General features: G+C 38.7%; 1 long non-coding RNA gene across 1 annotated transcript; it reads right to left on the bottom strand.

The window, feature by feature from the left end:
• Positions 1-641: 641 nt before the first annotated feature.
• On the bottom strand, positions 642-16,624 carry LOC140695646 (uncharacterized). Its single transcript, XR_012071376.1, has 2 exons — positions 16,462-16,624; positions 642-861 (listed from the first exon to the last, which is right to left on the bottom strand). It is a non-coding gene; the product is annotated as an uncharacterized lncRNA (long non-coding RNA).
• Positions 16,625-24,205: the final 7,581 nt, after the last annotated feature.

The raw sequence follows: 24,205 nt of genomic DNA, 5'->3' as shown, positions 1-24,205 counted from the left end.
TTTATGTTATTTTACCACAATTTTTATAAAGAAAAAAAGAAAAAACAATGGACTCACTATTGTTTGTTTGCTTTATCCTTTAGGGAAAAAATGTAAGTCAAAGAACAAGAAAACTTTTTAGTCAATCAAGACGCATAAATGGCATCCTCAAGTCTTTACACATTCAAGAGAGAGCTAATTACAGCATTAACAAATGCTTTCCTACTACCAAGAGAGACAACTAGCTGCTTCATCTGCTGCTTCCATCTCTAATTTTCATTTAGGAAAATGCACGAAATGACTTCATGCCAATATCACTTGCTATAGAGCAGAGTTCATCTGGGTGGTTCTGGCAAAGAGACTGTTCGCCAGTGTTGTTAACATACACTAGAAGACATCTGATGTGAAATTCATAATTGAAATGTTATGAGCAGTTTAGCATATGGATCCTTCACATCCACTTAATTGCCAGTTTAGTAATAATTTTATGTAATGAGGCATTATTAATAATACGTGAAATACCAAATTGACGTAATGCCCTAAAAACGTAATATGACATTTGCCACTGAAAGAGTATTATGATTCCAGGTGTCTTTACCATGATTTCCAAGACATATGTGATATCACATAAAATATTAAATTAATCTTTAGAAACAGCTTGGTTATGGTGTATTTCAAATTTATTCTCCAAGTTATAATCTGTTTTTTTTTTTTACAAAAAGTGCAAAACTTTGCCCTCACGGACTCGTGTCACAGCCGTGGCTCGAGGCTCTCACATCGTGTGATGTTGGCTGTCTTCCCCTCCGTGGCTGAAGTGGCATCTGATTCGTCGGGAGGGGGAAACGAGACAGGGAAGTTGGAAGGGTTGTCCCAGCTCAAGCACTGAGAAAAAAAGAGGGATGCAGAAGCCAAATGCTCTCTACTGACAGACTCCTCGATGTTTCACCACACTTCAGGGATTTTTAAAGTTATCTCAATACAGACCTTAAACCTTCTGACCGGGGCCGTGATGATCATTTGTGAGGCCTGAGGGAAGCATGCAAATAGAGACTCCCACACCAGAGGTTTACACATTTTAAAGTTATAAGTGGAGCTAACAAACTATTAAATAAAATACGATCCTTTCTACCTTGACAAAGGTCTGTTAAAATGCCAAAATGGAAAAATATGTAGAAAGCCTTGGCTTCTATATGAAAAAGTCATGTAGAATATAAAATATCAAAAACAACTAACTTTGATTATTACTGTGCTTTATTATTGTTATTCCACTGTTGGATTATGGATGAATAATAAAATTAAAATGTACATAATTCATAAAAAATTAAAATTCAGCCCATAATTTTTCCTTGCTTTTATTTCAGCAAAATTTCTAAAGAGCTGTTATAATCAACATTTTTACATAACTTATGTTCTGTTGGCAGTAATGACCTAAATGACTAAAAAACAGAATGTAATTGGAGGCTGAAGGAAATGCTAATATATTTTATGACATATTAAATGTAACAATTAATATTTTTCATGCTTTTCAAAAATTTATTTCTTTTCTAAAATATTCAAACTTAAACATTAAACTAAAAAGGCAGAATGAAAATTATAATTGATAAACATCAAACATTTAAATCCATTTATTTAAATAATGCCAAAATTTTTAATATAACCTTCTAAAATTTTAATTAAATCTTATTAAGTATTTTATAAAGATAAAACTAGTTGTAATTACAGCATTTTATGTCCAACTGATTGCCAATATAAAGAACTTGCATCACACATCCTCATGTATGTCTAGACAAATATATCTAGCTAAATCTATATAGATAGACATAGATATTTAAGAGTAATGTGATTATTTAATACTGCAAAATGTCCCTAAAGCTGTTGCATATACTGCACTAGCTCATGAACCAGGAACTTGAACTCAATTGGAACATGGAAGAAAAGTATGAAAACGGATGCTAAGCACTACTGGGAAACAATACTTCATAGTATAAGACTCTATTGCATTCATGCTGACACGAAGAATTTGACAAGTTAATTAATTTGTCTTTTCTCTTACCTAAGCGCTTTAGCCACTTAAATCCCCCTGCACTCAAAAGCAGTGTCTGTCTCTGAAGCTGGCAGTGACACAATCCACACATCTTCTCAGCATTTGGATGCAGCTGCCTTTTGTTTTGAGGACACAGAGTAGGTTACATGGCAAAGTGCTTCCTGGGGCCCGGAAGGTGTTTGCCATGTAAGCTGATGTTTAGAGGTCAGGGCTTCCTATGTCAGCAATGAGCACTGGATCCCAAGTGACAGAGCTCCACATGTGTTCCTTAATAAGTGTGTGTGCATGTGTGTGTAACTGTAAAGTCCTCTAAAGTGTAGGTCCCAGAACAAGACTACCTCCTGCCTGGCTCGAAGTGCGGCACAGAATGTGGTACATACACACAGAAAAAGTTTAATAAATGTTGCTTCCACACCAACTAATAACACTGCTGCATAGAGTCTGAAATTGTCCCCTACATACTTCCCTATTTGAACTAGACTTTAGCTCAGATCTCTCCCTATCTATTTGTGGTATGTTTGGGGGCAGTGACCATCATCTTTGAAATTTTGTATCTATGTCCAAGGCTGGTTTAGCTGGTCACATAGGTATTGTCATATAGCTTGTTAAAGTTTTGAGATTCCTCTATAGCATATGTTAAGCAATGATTTCCCCCAAATGTCATGTATTCCTCCGACCTTCATGTCCCCCTCTTCCCTTCTCTGGGATCCTCTTCCCAAAATCTCTACATAGAATCTCCAAGATGCTGCCTTCAGTGCCCGAGCCATATGTGTGGCTCAGTATTTTTAATATCACCCTTGTAAATGTCACGTAGCAAGGGGTAAGTACAGATGAAAGGGACACTGGGTTAACACTGTCTGCACTTGCATCAAAAAATACTTTAGACAGCATTGTTGGTAGATGGGTAGGATATTTCTGGATGACACCAATTTATCTGAATAATAGGAGGAGAAGAGATGCCCTTTCATTGTGAGGTTGGCTATTGAAATTTGATTGAGGGTCAGCTAGAAGGAGAGTGATTTCCATATTGACAGATGTTCAGTAGCTTTTGTCAAGTGGGTTGGTAGCCTTTATCCAGTTCCAAGTGGCCAGATGTCCAAATCACTAAAATCACTATTCTAAGCTGATGTGTGATCTGATTAAGGTCCTTCTTGGGCTTTTTGGCTCTGAGTTCAGAACTGAATTGGAACAGAGATTGGGACAGACCTGCAAGGAAAAACTATAGCATATTCCGATTCTAAGACAAAACTGAATGCTTAAATGTGCCCAGCACTGTCCCATTTTGTAGATTAACCTAGAATTTAATCTTTGTGAATTGTTATTTTAGCAACTTTCCCAAAGTCTGCAAGAAAAAATTTGGTTATTAAAAGTAACTGTGCTATTTCAATACTGAATATTTTTGGTACTGAATGTTCAGCAAAGCCTAGTGAAAATGAAAGAGAAGAGGAAGATGCTAACATAACAGGACATTTGAAGTCACTTCTTCTGATTTCCAAATCCAAGTTAGCCCAGCCCCTTCCAAGCCCAGATCGAGTGTGACCTAGGATTTCTTCCAGAGCCCAGTACCAAGAGTTTGCCTGTTATGAAACAGATTCAATCCTTACATGTATTTTTTACTGTCCATATTTAGAGATAAATCCAAGTTTTGTGCATCCTTAAGGTTATGCAGTTTGGAAATCTCCCTTTAAGAAAAAGTATACAAATTCATAAATTCAAATTTTCTAAGGCCTCAACCAGGGCTTTACAAAGGACTGCTTCAAGTGAAAGGCCCTGAAACATAAGCTCCAGAAGCATCATGGTAGCGGACCACCATTTCCCTGTGTCACAGGAACCAAAAGACTGTAGAGCTGTGACCTTCTTTTTCAATCCTTGTAAGTTCTTTGTTGTGCTATTGTGCCTGCCCTTGAAGAAAATGCAAGTTGGGCAAAATCCACCAGGTTTTTGTAGCACAAAAAAATGGATTTTCTGCCATTTAAAAGAGATCTGATTAAAGTGTCACACTTATATATAAAGTCTTGATGAAATATGAATTGTGTGGCCATTTTTTTTTTAAGGTAGAATTTGTGTTGCTTTCTTCACGCTTGAAAATGGGGATAGTGGGTGTTTATATCTGGAAAACTCTTTCAGATCAACTATATAGTGTCAACCCACATACCAACTTTGAGGTGGTATGCCCCAGGGATCAGGCTAGTTATTGTATAATATCTTATCTCCTCTATAGTGCCACGTAAAACAGAACATGGAGGGCAGGGATTGAAATTTCCATGGTCTCACTTAGGAATTTAAGGTGAGACATTGTTTCTCAAGGTTTACTTCCACTTGACCTAAAAACGTAAATTATGGAAATAGTTTTACATTCTTCCCTCTTTCTAAGTTTATGGAAGGCAGTGGCGTTGAGGGTCAGGTGGGGAGTCCAAGCACTGAGTGGGGCAATCCGAGGGAGATGGTATACAAAATTCTATGGGACAGACAGGGATGAGACAAAAGAGCCAGGCCCGTTAGCAAACGGCTCTGCTCCTGAGTTGGGCTCACATTCTGGAGGGGAGAGTAGGCATCTGGGTCCTAGTGATAAAGGTGAGATAACTTGATTTTTTCATGCATCATTTAAAAATATTTTAGATTTCCAAATATATCAAGATTTCTTTTAACTTACTTTTTGTCATTAACTTCTGTGTTGTGATAACTGCTCTTAAAAATATGGTGAAACATATGACCTAGCATATCATCTATTTTTGGAAATGGTCCTTGTGTGCTTAAGAATATCCACTCTCCAACTGTTGATAGGAGAATTTTATATATGCTCATTAAATGATGGTTATTAGTTGTGCTCAAATCTTCCAAGCCTTCACTGATTTTCTGTCTGCCTAACCTATCAAAATCTGAGAAAGAAAAGGAGAACAACTCAGTTTTTTTTTCATCAGCCAAAGAATCATGCTCTCAGATTTCAAACTAAATTACAAATCCACAGTAATCAAAACAATATGGTACTGGCATAAAAAACAGACACATAGATCAACAGAACAGAACAGAAAGCCCAGAAATAAATCCACACATATATGGTCAGTTAATCTATGACAAAGGAGGCAAGAATATACAATGGAGAAAAGACAGCCTCTTTAATAAACAGTGTTGGAAAAACTGGATAGCCACATGCAAAAAAATGAAACTGAACCACTATCTTACATAATACACACAAATTAACTCAAAATGGATTAAAGTCTTGAATGTAAAGCCAGAAACCATAAAACTCCTAGGAGAAAACATATATGGTGAGCTTCTTCACATCACTCTTGGTGGTATTTTTTTGGATCTGACTCCAAAGGTAATGGCAACAAAAGCAAAAATAAACAAATGGGATCACATCAAACTAAAAAGCTTTGCACAGTGAAGAAAACCATCAACAAAATAAAAAGGCAACCTATTGAATGGGGGAAAATATCCGCAATCATATCTGATAAGGGGTTAATATCCAAAATATATAAAGAATTCATACAGCTCAGTAACAAGAACCAAAAAATACAATTTAAAAATGGGCAGAGGATCTGAATAGACACTTTTCCAAAGAAAACATATAGATGGCTAATAGGCAGATGAAATGATTCTTAACACCACTAATCATCAGAGAAATGCAAAACAAAACCACAATGAGATACCATCTCACACCTGTTATGAAATAACAGGTGTTGGTGAAGATGTGAAGGGAAGCCTTGTGCACTGTTGGTAGGAATGTAAATTGGTTCAGCCACTATGGAAACAGGATGGGGATTCCTCAAAAGATTAAACAGAACTACCATACAACCCAGCAATTCCACTTTTGGGTATTTATTTGAAGAAAATGAAAACACAAATTTGAGAAAACACATGGACTCCCATGTTAACTGCAGCATTATTTACAATAGTCAACATATGGAAGCAACCTAAATGCCACTGATCGATGAATGGATAAAGATGAAATGAAATATTACTCAGCCATAAAAAATGAAATTTTGCCATTTGCAGTAACATGGATGGACACTGAGGGTATTATACTAATAAGTCACAGAGAAAGATATACTGTATGATTTCACTTATATGTGGACTCTAAAAAACAAAACAAACAAACAAGATGAAAAAAACCTCATAGATACAGAAAATAGATTGATGGTTACCATAACGTAGGGGGTTGGGGGTGGGTCACTTGGATGAAGGGGATCAAGAAATACAAACTCCAGTTATAAAATAAATCATGGAAATGTAATGTACAGCATGGTGATTATAGTTAGTAATAATGTACTGCAAATTCAAAAGTTGCTAACGAAGTAAATCTTAAAAGTTCTTACCATAAATAAAATTTTGTAACTTTGTATGGTGACAGATAGTAATCAGACTCATTGTGGTGATCATTTCACAATCTATACAAATGTAGAATCATTATGTTGCACACCTGAAACTAATATAATGTTGTACATCAACTACACTTCAATTATAAAAAATAATAAAATAAAATGAGCAAAAGACCTGAATAGGCATTACACAGACTAGAAAATATTTATAGCCAATATACGTCCAAGAAGATGCTTAATCTCATTAGTAATTAGAGAGACATAAATCAAGACTACAAAGAGATACCATTTTTCATTCATTTGATCTGCAAAATTCAACAAGTCTGACAATACCAAATGTTAAAAGGATGTGAGTCAGGAGGATTTCTTACATATTTCTAGTGGGAGTATACAAAGGCACAACCACTTTGAAAAACAATGTGACATTATTTTGTAAACATGAACATTTATATCCTCTATGACAGATTGGTTCTATAACCAAGAGAAACTCTTACACACATACATCAGAAAATGTGTGTAAGGAAGTTCACTATAGCACTACTTGTAATAGCAAACAAAAAACAAACAAACAAAAAAAACCCAGAAAGACTCAACTACCTATTAACAAGAGAACAAATAACTAATGGAATATGGTACAGCAGTAATAATGAACAAACAATAACTACCTGCAACAATGATGGATGGATCTCAGTAACACAAATGTTATGTTAAAAAAAAATTCAGGTCCTGGAAGTTACCAAGTTACCTACAATTTGCAATACTTGTTTTATGAAGATATACACACACACACACACACACACACATACACATACACACATGCACACACATATATAACAAAACATTTATGCTATTGCATATACATAAGATAAACACACACTTTAGGATAGTGATTATCTTCAGGGGGTTGGTGACAAGACAGGGGAGGAGCACAGAAATGGATGTAAGTTATCATCAGTGGTTCAGTTCTGGCATCAAGTGGTGATTTCACAGGTGTTTACTACATTACAAGAATAAATAAAAGAAAGGGCCACACATGACCAATGAAGACTATATGCTGTAAGCCAGTAGAATACAATAGTTCTGTCTGCTTGAGTTCCAATTTAAATATAAATAAATGAAAGATAGAGGAAGACCCGAGGAAAGCCCAGATGCAACGAAGGGGTGGGAGAAACCCAAGCTTCAGCTGTCTGATTGTATTGTGAAGTATAATTGTCTGGGATTGCAGACATCTGATCCCCTCAGGTTGGGTTGAGGATAAGCCAAGTCTGATGCTTATACTCACAAAGTAACTGGTGCCTCAGTTTTACTTTGACTCAAGAGCAGGTGGCTGTGAACATGCTATGTGCAGGAGGAACTCTTTTCCAGCTCTCACCAGCCCCAGTCCAATCCTAGTCTTGACCCACTCTCAGCTAACTGACAGAGGTTGAGGCCTTGGAGGAGAATGGAGCCTATTTTAATGAACTAGCAGGGATGAGATCAGGAGATAAATTGCTCAGTCTCACTCCTTTCCCACCTTCCCACATCATTCCAGTACTTTCCATTGGCCTCACAAAGTATATGGGGCTGCAGCTTCCTCTGGAAGCCACAGGGCAAAAGACCCATAGAGGCAATCTATACAGGTCAGCTTCCAAGGCACCAAATAGGATGGAGAAGGGCAGGAGTAGATCCAGAAAGACAAGCAGAAAATATCCTACAGACGGAGGCTTCTGAGAAAGCTTCTGAAAGGGAGAGAGACTTTTTAGCTATCTTTTTCTTCTTCCTTCCTGGAATGCAGATACAATGCTTAGAAGCACAGGCATCATGTTTCGACCATGGAAGATGCAAAACACATTAAAAGAATAGTATATCAGGATGACAGAGAGTGCCTGGTTCCTCCGCAGCCCTGAACCACCTAGCCTCAGAGCCACTGTTACATAACAAAAAAATCAAACAAACCGAACTTTCAATGTCAGGCTTCTGTTACATGCAGCCAAATGCAATCCTAAGTCAGATACCTTGCCTAAGTCTCTGATCAGATACGCTGAATTATTAAGTAATTTTCTATTCCTTCCAATGTACTAGGCAGTAAACATCATTTTGGAATAATCTGAGTTGTTTGATACTTCATAAAAAAGCAATTCATTCATATCTATTTTTAAAATTTAAAATTAATATAATTTAATCAATAGTAGCAATAAGCTGAAAGTAAATAATTTTTCTTTTATCTGCATATTAACTGACAACCCAAAGTTTTTGTTTTTCTGGCTCATTTAAGATAGCTCATTTGGAGAATAAATAAGATGAGGTATCAAATTTGTAAAATCTGCTTAGCACTTCTACTTAAAACATTTGATTCCAAAGACTAAAAAATCATTGATTTCTAATGCATCAACATGTATAAAGACTTTTTACCTGGAAAATAATTATGAAAATATGGCAAGAAAGAGTAAAGCACAATCACTCTTAAGATTAAATCAATTCTCTCCCAGAGACAAAATCAAATGAAACAGGTCTCTCATAGCTGAACAAACAAGAAAAGATGGTATATAACAGGTTAAATCTGTATCATGTATATCTATTTATCCATCTATCTATTAGTATGTTTTATATGATCCATTAGATATTACTGAAAAGCCATATAACTTCTCAAAAGTATCTAAAATGTTTGAACATCAGTGAATATTTTGACTACACTAGAGAAGTTTGCCAGCTAAAGGAATTCCACTAGCAGATTCTATGGTCAAGAAAATAACTGCATTCTAATTTAAGTGTTTTATAATAATCTACTTCTTATGAATTGGGGGAAGCTGTACATAGATAAACCTGTGATTTGTGATCAATCTGAGTTCTTAGAAGCTTGTGAAAGATTTTATAGCCCTTTATAGACCAGTTAGGTCCCTCAGTCTCAAGGTCACCAGGGGCCTGTTTAACTGCATCCTCAAACCTGAAACTGCTGGAGGTTGATGCTCAGAAAAGTGAGGTATCAGTGGGGTTGGTGACAGAACTTTGAGTGCTGGGTTATGGGCAAGATCTGTGTATGTCAAGGGCATTTAAGGGAAACACAGATGGAATGACAGCACACACCAACTTCTCTTGGGCTCAGAAACTGATAAAATAGATTGACTCAACAGACTGTGGTTTAATAGCATGAAACAGGTTGTTGGAATTCTTGTTGCATTATTTTGTGCAACTCTTGTCATGCAGATCAGATTTCACTTCATAAAACGACAATGTGGTTTTGGTTGCTGTCTCCAAGTAGCCAAGGGTGGAGAAAGCTTATTACCTTTGTTTGGTCACCAACCTTTCCCTTGGAGATACTGTTTGGATTAATCTTACTTAGTAGAGACTGGCTACCTGTTCTTTTTCCCTGCTGGGCACCTAGCTGAACTATATTTCCCAGTCTCCCTTGGAGCAGACACAGCCATCTGATAAGTCCTGCCCACTATGAGCAGAAGTGACATACACCACCTTTTAAGCCTGGCCCATGGCAATCCTCCCTTCTTTTTTTCTTATGTCAGCTACACACAGGATCCTCTTCAGGCTTTAGAGAACAGAGCCACTAACCGTAAGGAGCCTGGGTTTTGAAAGACTATGTGGAGCCAAGTCTCCCTACCAACCTTTACTGGATTAATGTAAATAGGAAAAAACAAACAACAAAACTCATTTATGTGTGACACCATTAAAATTTAAGGACTATTTCTTATAGCAATTAACCCACCCTGATGAATAAATCTTAAGATCTGTATATGAAAAGAATATTATTATAATTATCTTCTCAATTCATACATACAAATAAAAATGAGTGTCTAAGAGACTTACTGATCATTCCAGTAAAGTCTAAAAAATACCTATTCCCTAATGACTTTCACAGATTTTGGCATGCAGTTCTACAGTCTTGATAAATACCAGACTTCATTTGAGGGGAACAAATGTCACAAAACTGAGGGATTTCATTCTTAATTCCTTCACCTTGAATCTATTTTAAAAACCACTCAGTTCTTAGGAAATTACTCATTTTCAGAATTATTCAAATGATAGCATCAATATATCAGAATATAAGATCCTCTTCCCTCTACTTAACAAGAAAGAAAAATAATTGTATATGTAGTTTTTAATTGTTTCCCCAAATTTTTAAATCCAACTTTATCTTTTGGTACAATAAGAATAAGTCCTTGTGTCATTGGCATACGCTCACAAGAAATCCTTTTGTTACTGTTAAACACTAATTACCACATTTATGCAATCCTGCCATGAGTATCCTATTTTAATATGTGCTCAATATATTCATATAAACTCTAGATTGCACAAGTAGTTCTTGGAAATGGTTTATTCTTTCAAAGTCTTCACTCACCCAATCCTATATTATGCTATTTGATAAAGGAAGTTTGACCAGAAGCACAGTGAGCCTCCAGTTATTTTTTCTCTTAGATGCTTTCCATCGACTATTCAGAGATTAGTTTTCCTTACACAGAGTCATTGAACTCAGTCATCTCAAAATAGCTAGAACAAAGCAGTATAGATCAGCTCCAGGTTCAATGGTCACACTGTAGGAACACAATTCATTTGTTAATTAAATGCATACTATCTACACCACTGCTGCCTGCTAGCTTCAAATTTCTGTTTATGGGAACCGCTTGGTTTGCCAAAGGAGTGAAAATAAAAGAGACACCTCCCCTTGCTTTTGTTAAACAGTATTCCATGGCAGCTTTTCTCCCACTCCTGTTTTTTAAACTCAAGTTTGTAGACCAACCTAGTAGCATTTTTGTGAATGTCAACTCTGTCACTTGTTTCTCCCACATTCCCCCAAATTAATAGTATAGTTTGATAGTAACAACAATTGATAATTTATATCAACAATTTGATAGTAACACAATCTGGGGGAATAACCAACTGTCATATTATGGTTCTACCCAGAAGGCCCAGGAATCAGCCTAATTTGGACTCAAGTTTGTAGACAGATTTTGCCCTGGATATAGCTTGAGTCTGCTCAATGCTGGGCTCCCTGTAGGCAGGGACTGTGTCTATTTGGCTTTCTGCTGTATATGTAACACCTGGTACAGTGCCTAGACTATAAAAGTTTCTCAAAAAATACTTTATAAAAAGGAAGAGGTATCAAGAGATAAGGCTTGAGAACCTCATATACCATATGAAGGAATCTGGACTTCATCCTGGAGAAACCAGTCATTTTAAGTAAAGCAGATACGTGAATACATTTTCATTTTTAGAAAGCTCTCTGTGGCAGTGTGTGCTAGCTGCACTTGACTCTGACCTATATGACGGGAGGGGACTCTGCTTATCTTGTTTATCACTGGTATCCCCAGTATGGAGTGCAGTGCCTGGAACATTTGATTTACTCAAGAGTTAGCTGCTGAATGAATAAATAAAAAGTCCTTGAAGCTTGTCTCTGAATCTTCCAGAAGAACAGGAACATTTTAGAGACTCATGAGGAATTTTGACCTTCCTTATGCTAGCCCTGTGATTTGATTTCTGAGTCAGGAGCTGGTCCTTGATCCATCTGAACACCTAAGAAATTCACCAGAGCAGAGTGAGATGTCACTCTGATCTGGAGAAATCTTTTTGGACCCAACTAGATGTATCTCTTGGGCCTAAACTGGAACTGATTCATTCTCTAGGACACAGAGCAGGATGAGCCATTCTTCTTGAGAACATTTTCTCAAGGGACATTTGCAGGATGCCTGGAGGTCCTTGTCAGCCCATTCCCAAAGTAACAGCACTCCAAAGGGTATAAACCAAAGGACTAGCAGTTAATTTTATGGTTGATAAACATGTTTCAACCTTGAACTCCCAGAAAATGTGTTTCTATGGGTCACCTGGGCAGCCTCTGGAGTGCTGACCTTTGAAACATGGGCCTCACAACGTGACATCTGAGGCTGTTCAGGGCCTCTGGTGTCCACACATTCAATAGTCTTGCTTCTCACAAAGCCTCCTTCCTTGCTAACCCTGACTGTTCCCAAATACAAATGAGAAAATTAAACATTTACTTTGATGAGAAAATAGTGCTCTCTCATTGACACATCTTCACACTCTTACCATTGTGATTTAGTTTTAGTTTTCAGTAGCTGTTTTCACATTTTTAATTATTTTGTAGAGTTAAAATACGTAATAATGGATAACTGTGCAATACATTAAATACTTATGGGTACGTTGTGCCTTCTGTTATAATATAAAATCCATCTATTCTGGTTGATGGGTTTTAACCTCACACAGAATACTTTAAACTCCATTTGGACTTGTGCCTACAATCACCTTAGCAAAGTCTCTTAAGTAACTGCGCACAGCCTAATTAGTATGCATTATCAATTAACAAACTTAATAGCCGGCAGATTGATTAGATCCTCTGTTGCAGGGGCAGAGCTGAAGCGAAACAGAATGAAAAATCATTGCACGCATACACTGCAGCTTTGTTATTTTCTCAGATCCCCTCCTCCTCCTTCACACTCCTTTAATTAATGCACGCATATGGTTCTGCATATCTGGTAAACCCAAGCTTTTCCTGACTCTTTCATAAAGCTCATTCTTAAACAGAGGGAGTTCATGCTTCCCTTTTCTTTGGGGAGTTCTGCATATATCATTTTCACCCCTCTTCTTGCCCTTTGCATAGCACTGCATTTTAAAGGGCTGCTTCTCCCAGCCTGATTACCCTCCCGGTGGTGGAAATGGAGAGGAATACAAAGATGAGTGGGAGGCATGTGCTTTTTAACACAGAGGACCGCTACTGCTCGGGAGTCACATCGGTGGGGCTCTGACAACCGTAAAGTGCTTCTGGCAATTATTTCCAAAAAGAATGGGACAAATGGACTGTCCTGTTACATCGTGTCTATTTTTGATGGACTGGAAACAATATGAATAAATGAAGGAAAATCCACATTTCCTGAAAGCGGGGATCAAGCTAAAAGGAGTTGCCAACTGCACTGTTCATAAAACGCTGGCATTATAAGAATTTTACACCTTCCATAAACATTCAACACAAAACTCTAAAAAGACTTCTGAAGACATTTCCAACACCATAAATTGTCACCCTGCAGTGCTGGTTTGGGTTTTATTTTTCTATTTTAAACAAAGTAATGGTTCATGCCAGTTTTTCATTTATTAGCTATTCTCAGATATAGCATCTTTTTGCTTCTATGTGGGAAGTGTTATAATTAGGATATGGGCGAGGCACAGAGAATTTTATTTAATTTTGAAGGACACCTGTATGCTTGTGGTTTATTGACTATTCCCTCTAAAATCATATCAGGAATAATCCCAGGAATCTCAGATCTAACTTTTTCTTGACTGTCCTTCGACAGGAAGGCCCTGCCTGCCTCTCTGACCTCCCCACCACTCACCACGCCCCAGCCACACAGCCGTTGCACTTTCCGAGCACACAGAGCTCCTTCCTCTTACTTGCTTCCCTTGGCCTGGGATATTCTTTCTATAATTTGCTTTTCCTTATCATGTAGGTCTCAGCACAAATATCACCTCCTAAAAGAGGCCCCTTCCCAATCACCCAGTGTAAAGTAATACCCACTCCCCTTGCCCAAACACCAGTACTTTTTAACAACCTCATCTGTTTATTCACAGACTTCAACACTGAGCACAGTTCTGGCACATTTTAGGAGCTTAATAAATGTTTGTTGAATGAGCTATGATTGAATAAATGAATAGGAAATGAATAAGGAGCAGGCATTAGTCTGTACGTGTATGAGAAGAGAAAAGGAGGCAACAATGAACCCAGAGTAACACCAACATTTACTAAACGAGCCCATGGGCAAAGGACATGTCTCCAAAGAAAATATACAAATGGCCAATAAGCACACGAAAAGATGTTCATCCTTAGCCATTAGGAAAATGTAAATCAAAACCACAGTGAGATACCCCCTAGGATGGCTAGAATAAAAAAGACAGATAATAACTGTTGGCAAAGATTTAGAGATATTGGGACTTTGTACATGACTGGTGGAATGTAATATGATGCAGTCTCCATAGAAAACAGTCTGGTAGTTCCTCAAAATAACAGAGAGTTACCATTAGACCTAGTAATTCCACTCTGAAATATATACCCTAGAACAGTGAAAACATATGTCTACACAAAAACTTGTACATGGATGTTCATAGCAGGATTATTCATAATAGCTAAAAAGTGGAAATAGCTCAAAGTCCATCAACTGATGAATGCATAAATAAAATCTAGTCTATCCATACTCTGGATTTTTATTCAACCATAAAAAGGAATGACACTAACACATGCTACAACTTGAACAAACCTTGAAAACATTATGCTAAGTCAAAGAACCTAGTCACAAAGATCACATATTGTATGATTCCATTTATATGAAATATCTGGGATAGGCCACTCTACAGAGACAGAGGGTAGATTAGTGCTTGCCTTGGGCTTGCAGGAGGTGAAAATAAAGAATAACTGTTAATAGATACCAGTTTTCTGTTTGGGGTGATGAGAATGTCACAGAATTGACTGTAGTGATGGTCGAACAACTCATTGATGAACATACTAAAAACCACTGAATAGTCCACTTAAAATGTGTGAATTGTAGGGTATATGAATTCTATCTCAATACAGCTGACCCTTTTTTTTAAGCCCATAAAAGAGATACGAGGAAAAGCAAGAGCAAAGTGTATCAGTGTTTTATGAAGAAGAAAGCGGACTTCAGTGGTCAATTCTGCCAGAGAGCAAGTAAAACAGGACTGAAAAGTGTCCCTTGAAGCTAGAAACAGGGAGTTCAGTGGCTTTGGCAAGGCAAAGCATGAGCTCCAAAGAGGCAGCTCGTTTGGGCTCCCTGGAGCTGGCCTTTGGTGGTCGGGGCAGATCCTACCTGATGGCAGTCACCGCGAAGCACCGCAAGGTCCGAAGGCGGAGGAAGCACTGGCGCGACCGTTCTAGGAGGGCAGAAGGCAAGGAGCCTCGGCCCCGCGCAAGACTGGGGAGGCTGGGTGAGGGTACAGGAGAGTGGGCAGGTTCCTGGGCGGAGGGAGGCAGCCTCCGTGCTGAGACCAAGGCAGGTGGCGAGGTCGGAGGTTTGAGGAGGGTCACGAGGGCTTCACCCAGCTGGTGCCTGGCCTTCTCTGAGACAAACTCTCCGTGGTCCAAGCTGACTGACTTGCCGCCCCTCGCCCCCCACCCTTTTATCCCGCCATCATCCCATGATATATCTCTGCTCATTTTTTGAGCTGTTAGGTTTTCCTTTCACGTGTGGATCCCACCAGCAATCAGTGAGCCCAGTAAGGGTAGGGGGCCACAGCTGTGTAATCCCAATGCCTATATGCCCCCATATGAGAATAGAGTCTAAGATAACATGGAAGATAAAGCTATTTTAAAATGTTTTGGTTTCTTCACTCACTTCATGCCTGTAGGGAAAATGGACTCTCTCAGGCTCCCTCGCCAGACATCCGGTGCCCAGTGACGCAGCTGTACTATCCCGCATTCGCAGCACCACGTTATGTACGCATGACTTGCACCACGCAGGCGCACTGGTAAACTCCGAGCACAGCTGGCTAGATGCCGGCTTGGTTTGCTTTGATATATAAGGCGGATGGGACTTTCCGACACCACTGCCGTGGAAGCCTGTGTACTCCTCCCGGAGAAAGGCATGTCATAGATAACTAAGGCTCCGAGCATATTCTTCCGTCTGCCCGAATCCGGAGTGAACCTGCCAGGCCCAAACTTATAGAGCTCTGTTCTCTCTGGGGTGGGGCTGAGGGGCTGGGGAGGGTGCGAAGGAGAGACCTGGAGAGTGGGCCGCAGAAATGGTGGGGAGGGGAGGAAGGGCCTGCCCTGTCCTAAGTACCATGGTTTCTGGCCGCTGGCTAATCACACAGACCCCCAGCAGCTCTGAGACTTCCTCAGGGACGGAAACTGTGTCACGTGCATCTTGAACCTCCAGTGCTTAGGTCTCCTCAGCTCTTAGGTTCCCAGTAAATGCTTTTCAGCTGAGTTAAACTGAAGGGTGGCAGCCTGAGGTGGTGGGTTTTCTCTAAGTTTCCCTCCTCAGCCTCCTCCTCCTTGGCCCCCTCCTGGGCCCGCTTTTCTGAGTAGAAAGAGCTGGCTCCTGTTCAGCCTAAATTTAACTCCTCCCCACCCCGACCACCCTTTTTTACGGTCACCCTCCACACACTTACCTGTACTTTGTCCTCAAACCTGAGAAGAAACTGGTCTCAGCGTCTCCCACCATCATGAAGCGGGAAGCCCCATAAAAAGACCAGCAGGACCCCTAGGTAGGGTCGCTGCTCTCCTCCCAGCACCATCCGGTTCCCTGGCCCAGAGGCGCTAGCTCACTTTTTGCCTCTAAAGCGGCTTACACCTAGAATTCTGCTGGTTCCCTGAGCTCACTTCTGATTGGTTATTACTCTCACTTCTGATTGGTCCACTTCCTAACTTCTGATTGGTCCATTTGTAGTACTTCATTTGCATGGAGCTCACTCCTGATTGGTCTATTTCTACAAAGCTTGTTCCTGGTTGGTAAACTTCTGTTGTACTTTATTTGCATATGATGTTGCAAAGTATAAAACTGGCAGCCTATAAAAGGCCTGTATAAACCTATAGACGGGGTCAGGAGCTTGAAGTGTTAACTTCTGTGGGCCTGCTGGCATAATAAACCTGAGTTCTCCAATTCTGTGAGTGCTGCTTGTTCCCTCGCCTGGTTCCAGGTTGCTGTCACAACTGAGCTGTGACACAAAGCTGCAACACATTTTTTTCCGCAACAGTCATACCCCTTTCTTTCTCAGGTGGCAGAAGCACTTCAGATAAGGGTTCTGAGGATCCCACAATTTTGGATGTCATAGACCATTCATATTTCAAAAGACAGATTTGTGAAACAAAGATTTAGTAACAATAAAAACATCAAAAACTGCCATCTGTCATCACCATCACTTTATATGAGAAAGAACATTTAACAACAGCCAAAAAACCTTCCCCGAATAAGCAGCACATCTTTTCAGAATGAAGTTTGATGGATACTTTCTAAAGATAGCACAGTTGGCAAATATATGATTTTCATTATTTTTTTTCATCATGCTGTAGCTTGGTCAAAATTTTGCCAAAGATCCGTGTTGAGAACCACTGGTCTAAGCAATTTGAAGAGTAGAATTTAAGGCCAGGAAAGTCATGGCTGGAATGGAGAGGTATTTGGGGGCTATATAAAGCATCGGTGCTGTACAGCTGGTCGTGGTTAACAGTGTCTACAGCTGACCCAGCAGTCCGGGTCCTTCTTTCTGCCCTCTACTTCCTAGGACCCTCACCTGCCTCCCACCTCAATTCTGATCCTATAGCCCCCAATCTAGTTTGTTCTTCACTTCTCTTAGGTAACTTATAATTCCTTATAGCATGTTATAATCTTACTGCCAGTCTAGAGAAATTAAAGTAGTCCTCAGATATTCTGACAATATTCAAAAACTTATTTTACTGGGAGAACAAATCAAACTAGTTACTTGGGTAACCTGTTATCACAGGCTCCTAGTTCTTGGATTTTGTAGGTAAGTAATAGAAACCTAGTCTGCTAGAAACAAAGGACAATCCATTAGCAATGATCAACCTAGTGCCTAGATTCTGTTTTTATTTTTATTTTTTAAAATATAGTCAGTTTACAATGTGTCAACTTCTGGTGTATAGCAAAATGTGTCAGTCATACGTGAATATACACACATTTGTTTTCATATTCTTTTTCACTGTAAACTACTACAAGATATCAAATATAGTTCCTTATGCTATACAGTATAAACTTGCTTATCTATTTTATATATACCAGTTGGTATCTGCAAATCTTGAACTCCCAATTTATCCCTTCCCACCCCCTTACCCCCTGGTTTCTGGACTTAAATACAGTTTCTTACTAAAAGGAATCAGCACTCCATGGAGAAGTGATTGATTCCCAGACTATACAAGGTGAGCCTGGAAAACCTTGTCACACCAGAAAGCAAGAAAGCTATCAAAGATAACCAGGGTCATGTCAAATGATATGAGCCAACTTGAAGATACTCCCGCTACCCAACGAAGAAAGAATCTGAGCATTAAAAGGAATAACAAGTATAATGTATTAAAATACATCAAAGATATTAAAATCCATAAGTACATAAAGATTAAAAAGTGGATAACTTCACCATTAGGTGAAAAGCCAACAGGAAACTTTATATGATGCACCCAGGGTAACAGCCTCTCAAACTACTGATCAGTTGTAGAATCACAAAAAGAGAGACAACTGGACATTATGTGCCTCCTGATGTAATGCAACAGTGAAGCACACATGTCTATGTTCAATGAATTCGTCTTGCCAAGAAGATTAGAGCCTATATCTGATTAAGGCTCTAGGTTTTACTATAGGGTATACAGAGAACACGTGTTCAACAATGGGAATGCATTTAGCAAGATCCAGAATATGGTAAATTTTATAGGAAAAACAATCTGATTTCTTCAGTGAATAAATAGGAAAAAAAAAAAACATCAAAGGGAGAGGACCAACAGATTTAAAAATGCTTTGGAGGCATTAACCAAATGCAGAGTATGTAACTTACTTGGATTCTTAATAATAACAAACCAATTGCAAAAAAGAAGTTATGAGGCAATTGGAAAAATCTGAATACTGTTTAGATATCTGATGACATTAAGGAATTATTATTAATTTCTTAGGTGTGATGATGGTATTGTGGCAATTTATGTTTTTTTTTAAGTCCTTATCTTTTAGAGGTACATATGGAAGTATTTACAAGAGAAAATACCTTATTTTTGTAATAAAAAAAAACAGTTGAAAAGGGGTTGTGGAAGAGGTGCCTAGGTAAACAAGATTGGGCAGGTGCTAATAACTGTTAAAGCTGCAAAATAAGTACATGGTGGTTTATTATACTATTCTCTCCATTTTGTATATATTTGAAATTTTCCATAATAAAAAATAAAACCCTAACTTTCTGAAGGTTCTCAGTATCATGCTTTCCTGCCAGAATATCTGTGCTAGGATTATACTCCGTAGGAATAAAACAAGTAAACTAAACAGCTTTTCTCCTATGAATTGTTCCTGGGTATATGGTGACACCCAAGTCTGTGCTACTTAGTTTTAGTGTACCCCACAAATGAGAGACTCTGGACTTTCTTCCGGAAGACTTCATTATTTATGTAGTAGCATATAAGGAGAATGGCAGTAAGGCTAGCAGGGGCAAAAAAGCGACTTTCTTTTCTAGTCATTCCTTAAAAAAAAAAAAAGAAAGAAAGGTGCAAGGATGAAGAGGACCAAGCTAGTTTAACATAGTGCTTGATGTTTCTCCCTGAAGCGGGTTGGGACAATAATAATAACAGTTAATGCTTGCTGAGTACTTACTAAACATGAGTCATGTGCTAAGCACTTTATATTGCATACAATATCACTACAAGGGAAGTACTGTTATCATCCCCATTTTACAGATGAAGAAACAAAAGTTTGGAGAATTAAAATAACACACTTCTTCCACTCATGAACCCACCAAAAATCGATCTACTTTCTACTGGGTGGCCTTTGTCCATTCTGTTCCTTTAGCCTCATAATTACAGCTGCCATTTGTCAGTGCCCACTATGTAGTAACAATGTGAGATTTACATACATCAATTCACTTTAATCCTCACTCAAACTCTGAGGGGGGTTCCTATCACTTTTGTTTTATAGATGAAGAAACTGAGGCTCAGAGAAATGACTTGCCCAAGACGACACAGCTAGCAGTGGAGGAGGGTTTCAAACCGACCCCAAAGCCTGTGTCTTAATCACTGCCCTGTTATCTGTGGCTCAAATAGTTCCTCCTCTGTTCCCCATTACACTGCTACTCCCTTATTTTTGGTACCAGTGTCATTATATCATGCAAGTTCATTGAGGACAGAGATGGTGTCCATTCAGCAGATATCTATCAGGCTTGTGTGCGGGCACTGAGTCTTCCCCAGTGCCTGGCACATAGCTGGTGCTTCATGTCATGTGAACCGCATCACAGCTCTTAAGATCAGCATAAAACAAACCACTACTTAGAGTCAATATTTTAATATACTATATAATTATTCCCCGACACACACACACCTTGCCCCAGATTTTTGCCCAAGTAAAATCACACTGGATGGTAATATGGAATGGTAGCACTTTCAGGTCAGAAATTGATGACATTTTGAGGCAGAGATAAGCCAAGAGGCTATTAGCCATGTGTTCTTTCTCTGGAATTAGCAACTTCCCCTCTAGATGCTTTAAAATTATAAATAGCCACTCTAACCCTTTTTAATTTTAATACCGCTGATAAGATATAATTGTTCAAAGTGGAAAAGAAAAAAAGATCACTCTTCATTATTTAATGCAAATGAACCAAATTGGAAAAAATTATATGTCTTCTTTTCTGAAGAAAATCTGTCTCTTATTTTTATCATCCTCAGTCCTTTGTTTTATATAGTTTACACTCGATTCAGAAAATGCCTGTCTAAATTCACTTTCTTAGTTTAAGTTACTAACCCCTTGTTCTTGTATTTGACACTAACTCAAATAGCCTTGAAACAATTATCCCCTCTATTCCCTTCAGAATTGTCTATACTTTAATGAGTTCCCACTTAATCTCTTCTTTGCCAAAGAATACCACTGTGAATAGCTAAGATCCTTAAATCCCTGGGTGGTTCTCTTTGCCCTCTGTTGTACCTTCTCCATTTCTATAATATCCTTTTATAATAAGGTGACTGGAACTGTGCATAGTATCCCATGTGTGGCCTTGACAGTCCTCACAAAGAACCTGGATAATTCCTTGGATTTATATTCAATCCCTGTTCTTAATCATCCCCAAATGGGGGCTCTCACATGAGCTTTATTGCCATTAAACTCTGAAAATCTGAAATGTTGAATTTCTTTCTACTTCCCTTTTATCCATCCAAAGTTTTAGTTTCCAAACACACTAGAGAATTCTGGACCACTTTGGCAATTAAATATACATTTTTTCCCAACACTTCTGAGGCAAAAAAGAAAGCATACAGGTCTTTTAGTCAGATTCATTTTAGAGAGCAGGAACTAGAGACTCTTCACAGAGCCAGTGGCAAAGAGGAGCCCTCCTTTGGGAGATTAATAGTGGGTTTGTTTCGCATGGACCCCATCACCTCCTCTTCCCTAGCACTTCCTTCAGAGGAGAGGTGGGTCTAAAGCCAAAGACGAGCCTGAAGCCTGGAAAAAAAATGCAGACGCTTCTCAAAGATGTACGTTCTTGAGTAAAAAAATTGGTGAATTCAGATTTTTGAAAAAAACCCTAGAGCCCAAAGAATACAAATGCTTCAAATGTTTTTGCACCTAATCTCAAGCATGCGTGCGTGTGCGAACACACACACACACACATATACTCGCCTTCTATATCCCAGCTCTTTAATCTGAAACATGATCTCTGTCCTCTTGGGGCTTTAGTCTTGTGTGGGAGACAGACATTAATCAAATGTGCACCTAAAGTAATATACAGTCACAAACTGAAATAAGCTTCTAGAGGAGACTGATCTAGTCTGAGGGATCAGGGAAACCTTCCCCAAGGAAGTGATGGAACTGATATGTGAGGAATGAGTAAGAGTTAGCTCAACTGACTTGGAGGTAGGGGTGGACTGAGCATTCCAGGCAAAATGAATCACATGTGCAAAGGCCCTATGCCTTTTGGGGGAAATGAAACAGTGCCAATTTGCTAGAGGGCAGAGAGTGAAGAGAATGGTACAGAAGAGCTAGAGATAAGTAGAGCCAGACCATACAAAGCCATGGTAAGGATTGTGGTTTTTTCCTAAGAGCAATGGGGAACCACTGAAGAATATAAATTAGGGGAGTGTTTTGAAAGCAGATTTGTGTTTTGAGAAGTTTTCCCAGGCTGGCATGATCAGAGGATGTAGCAAATACCCATGATGTTCTGTTCTACATCCCCTTGAGTTGTCTGACTTCAGCACAGCTACAGTGGACAGTTCCACACACTGCCACCAGTGTCCCATATCATACAGAGAGAAGGAATAAGGATACCCATATTTAAAGGGAGGGGAATGAGATTCTACCTGTTAATTGGAAGAGTGTCAAAGAACTTGACATAATAACATGCTTCAGGAGTGGACTCCACAAATGAATTCCTAGTTTGGTTTTGTTTCCAATGTCAAGACATTTAAGAGAGAACATTGCCTTTGCTAGAATCCTTCTGTGAGGGTCTGATATTTACTTAACATATCAAGATACATGACTAAATCTGTCTCTGTGAGATTTTCCTGCTCATTCTGGGGGAGATTCCTACCTTGGGACTACAACAGTGAGGAGGGAGGGAAGAATTGAGACTGTGAGTCTGTCCAAGGGTCATAATTATCAGGGAAAGCTGCCAACTTCTTCCTTGTGATAGAGGCTGCCTTAATCAAGAGAAAGTAGAAGGAAAAATATATTAATGACATATTCAAGTATTTGAAATTGAACTCAGAAAAAGCTAGGTTAATGATTTATTTTTCAATATTTATATTGACTATTTTGCTCTCACAAATGTCAAGCCATTTATTCTATGGTTAAGGTGCTCATATTTTCAATGGAAGTGTTTCCTTTTAAATGTTAAGAGATATCAACCCTGAAATGAATTCATTTTCCCCTTGTGCTAAAAATTAGAATATCATAGCAGGATACAGTCTAATTGATGTTAACAGGGATCAGTGCAAAAAAAAGGAGACTCAAAGTCTTCTATAATTTTCCTTTTAAGACTCACAATTGAATAATAGTAGCTATTTTGAATTCATCTATGCTCATTGATCTAACCTGTCACAAATCAATCAATAGTCAATCAATATGTTCTCTGAACTAAGCAATGAATTTGGGAACACTCAATTCAAATCCTAACACCACCATGGTGATCCCACTCCAGCCACTTATCCTTAGTTAAACTGCTTCTCAGTATTATCTGTCAATAATGGCACTGCTGTTTTTGCCATCACAAAAATAAGTTGATTTGTAAAGTATAACTTCCAATGCCTACTTATTTTCTCCTAAGACTGCCTGTAATTCCAGAAGCAGCTTAAAGGAGGAAAATTAGGATTTAATGTGTAGATTTACTCTGAGTGTGAACGCTTGATGCCTTAGATATAATATATGCACTTTTCCATAAGAAAACCTTATTCATTATCCATTATTCATTTAAAATAAAATGAATTTGTTAAAATTATGGTTAACTCTTGCTGTGTAACAAAATACCCCATAATTTAGTGGCTCAAAACAATAATTTATTATTAGTATTGTATACATCATTATTTTGTGAGTGAGGACTTCAGACAGGACAGTGGCAATGGCTCATCTCTGCTTTATGATGCCTAGGACCTCAGCTGGGATAACTCAGAAGACTAGGAGCTGGAAAGCTGGTGGCTGTCTAGGTCTCTGTCTCTCTCTCTCATTCTGCCTCCATACCACCCTTCAAGATACATAACTGAATTTGTTTTTCTACCTACTCTCTCCTTGTAGTCAATATAGGCTTGCTCACAGTACAGAAGCCTCAGGGGAGTCATATGTCTTACATGGCGACCAAAGGCTTTAAGAAAGTGTGTCCATGAACAGAAACCAGAATATTCAAGTTCTCTTAAAATGTTGGCGCAAACTGGCACAGTGCCACTTCCACCATATTCTATTGGTCAAAGAAAAGTCCACCCTGATTCAATGGAAAGAAACATAGATCCCATGTCTCAGTAGGAAGCGTTTTGAAGAATCCAAGCCATTTTTAATCCACCACAATTATCTCTTAGTATGCCTTATAATGGAGCAGTCATTCTAGGTTCTGACAATGGAAGAGAAGCCCCTATTGGACCAACCCTGACAAAGATAACAACTATGAACACTGCACAAATGTAAATAAACAAATATCTGAAGGTACTGGAGAGCAAAGAAAAGCAGATCCCAGAAGGGAGCCA

The sequence above is a fragment of the Vicugna pacos genome, chromosome 3, assembly GCF_048564905.1.
Source record: "Vicugna pacos chromosome 3, VicPac4, whole genome shotgun sequence".
NCBI classification, from domain to species: Eukaryota; Metazoa; Chordata; class Mammalia; order Artiodactyla; family Camelidae; genus Vicugna; species Vicugna pacos.
The sequence above is the reverse complement of the archived record's forward strand: the minus strand, read 5'-3'. Positions and strand labels throughout refer to the sequence as shown.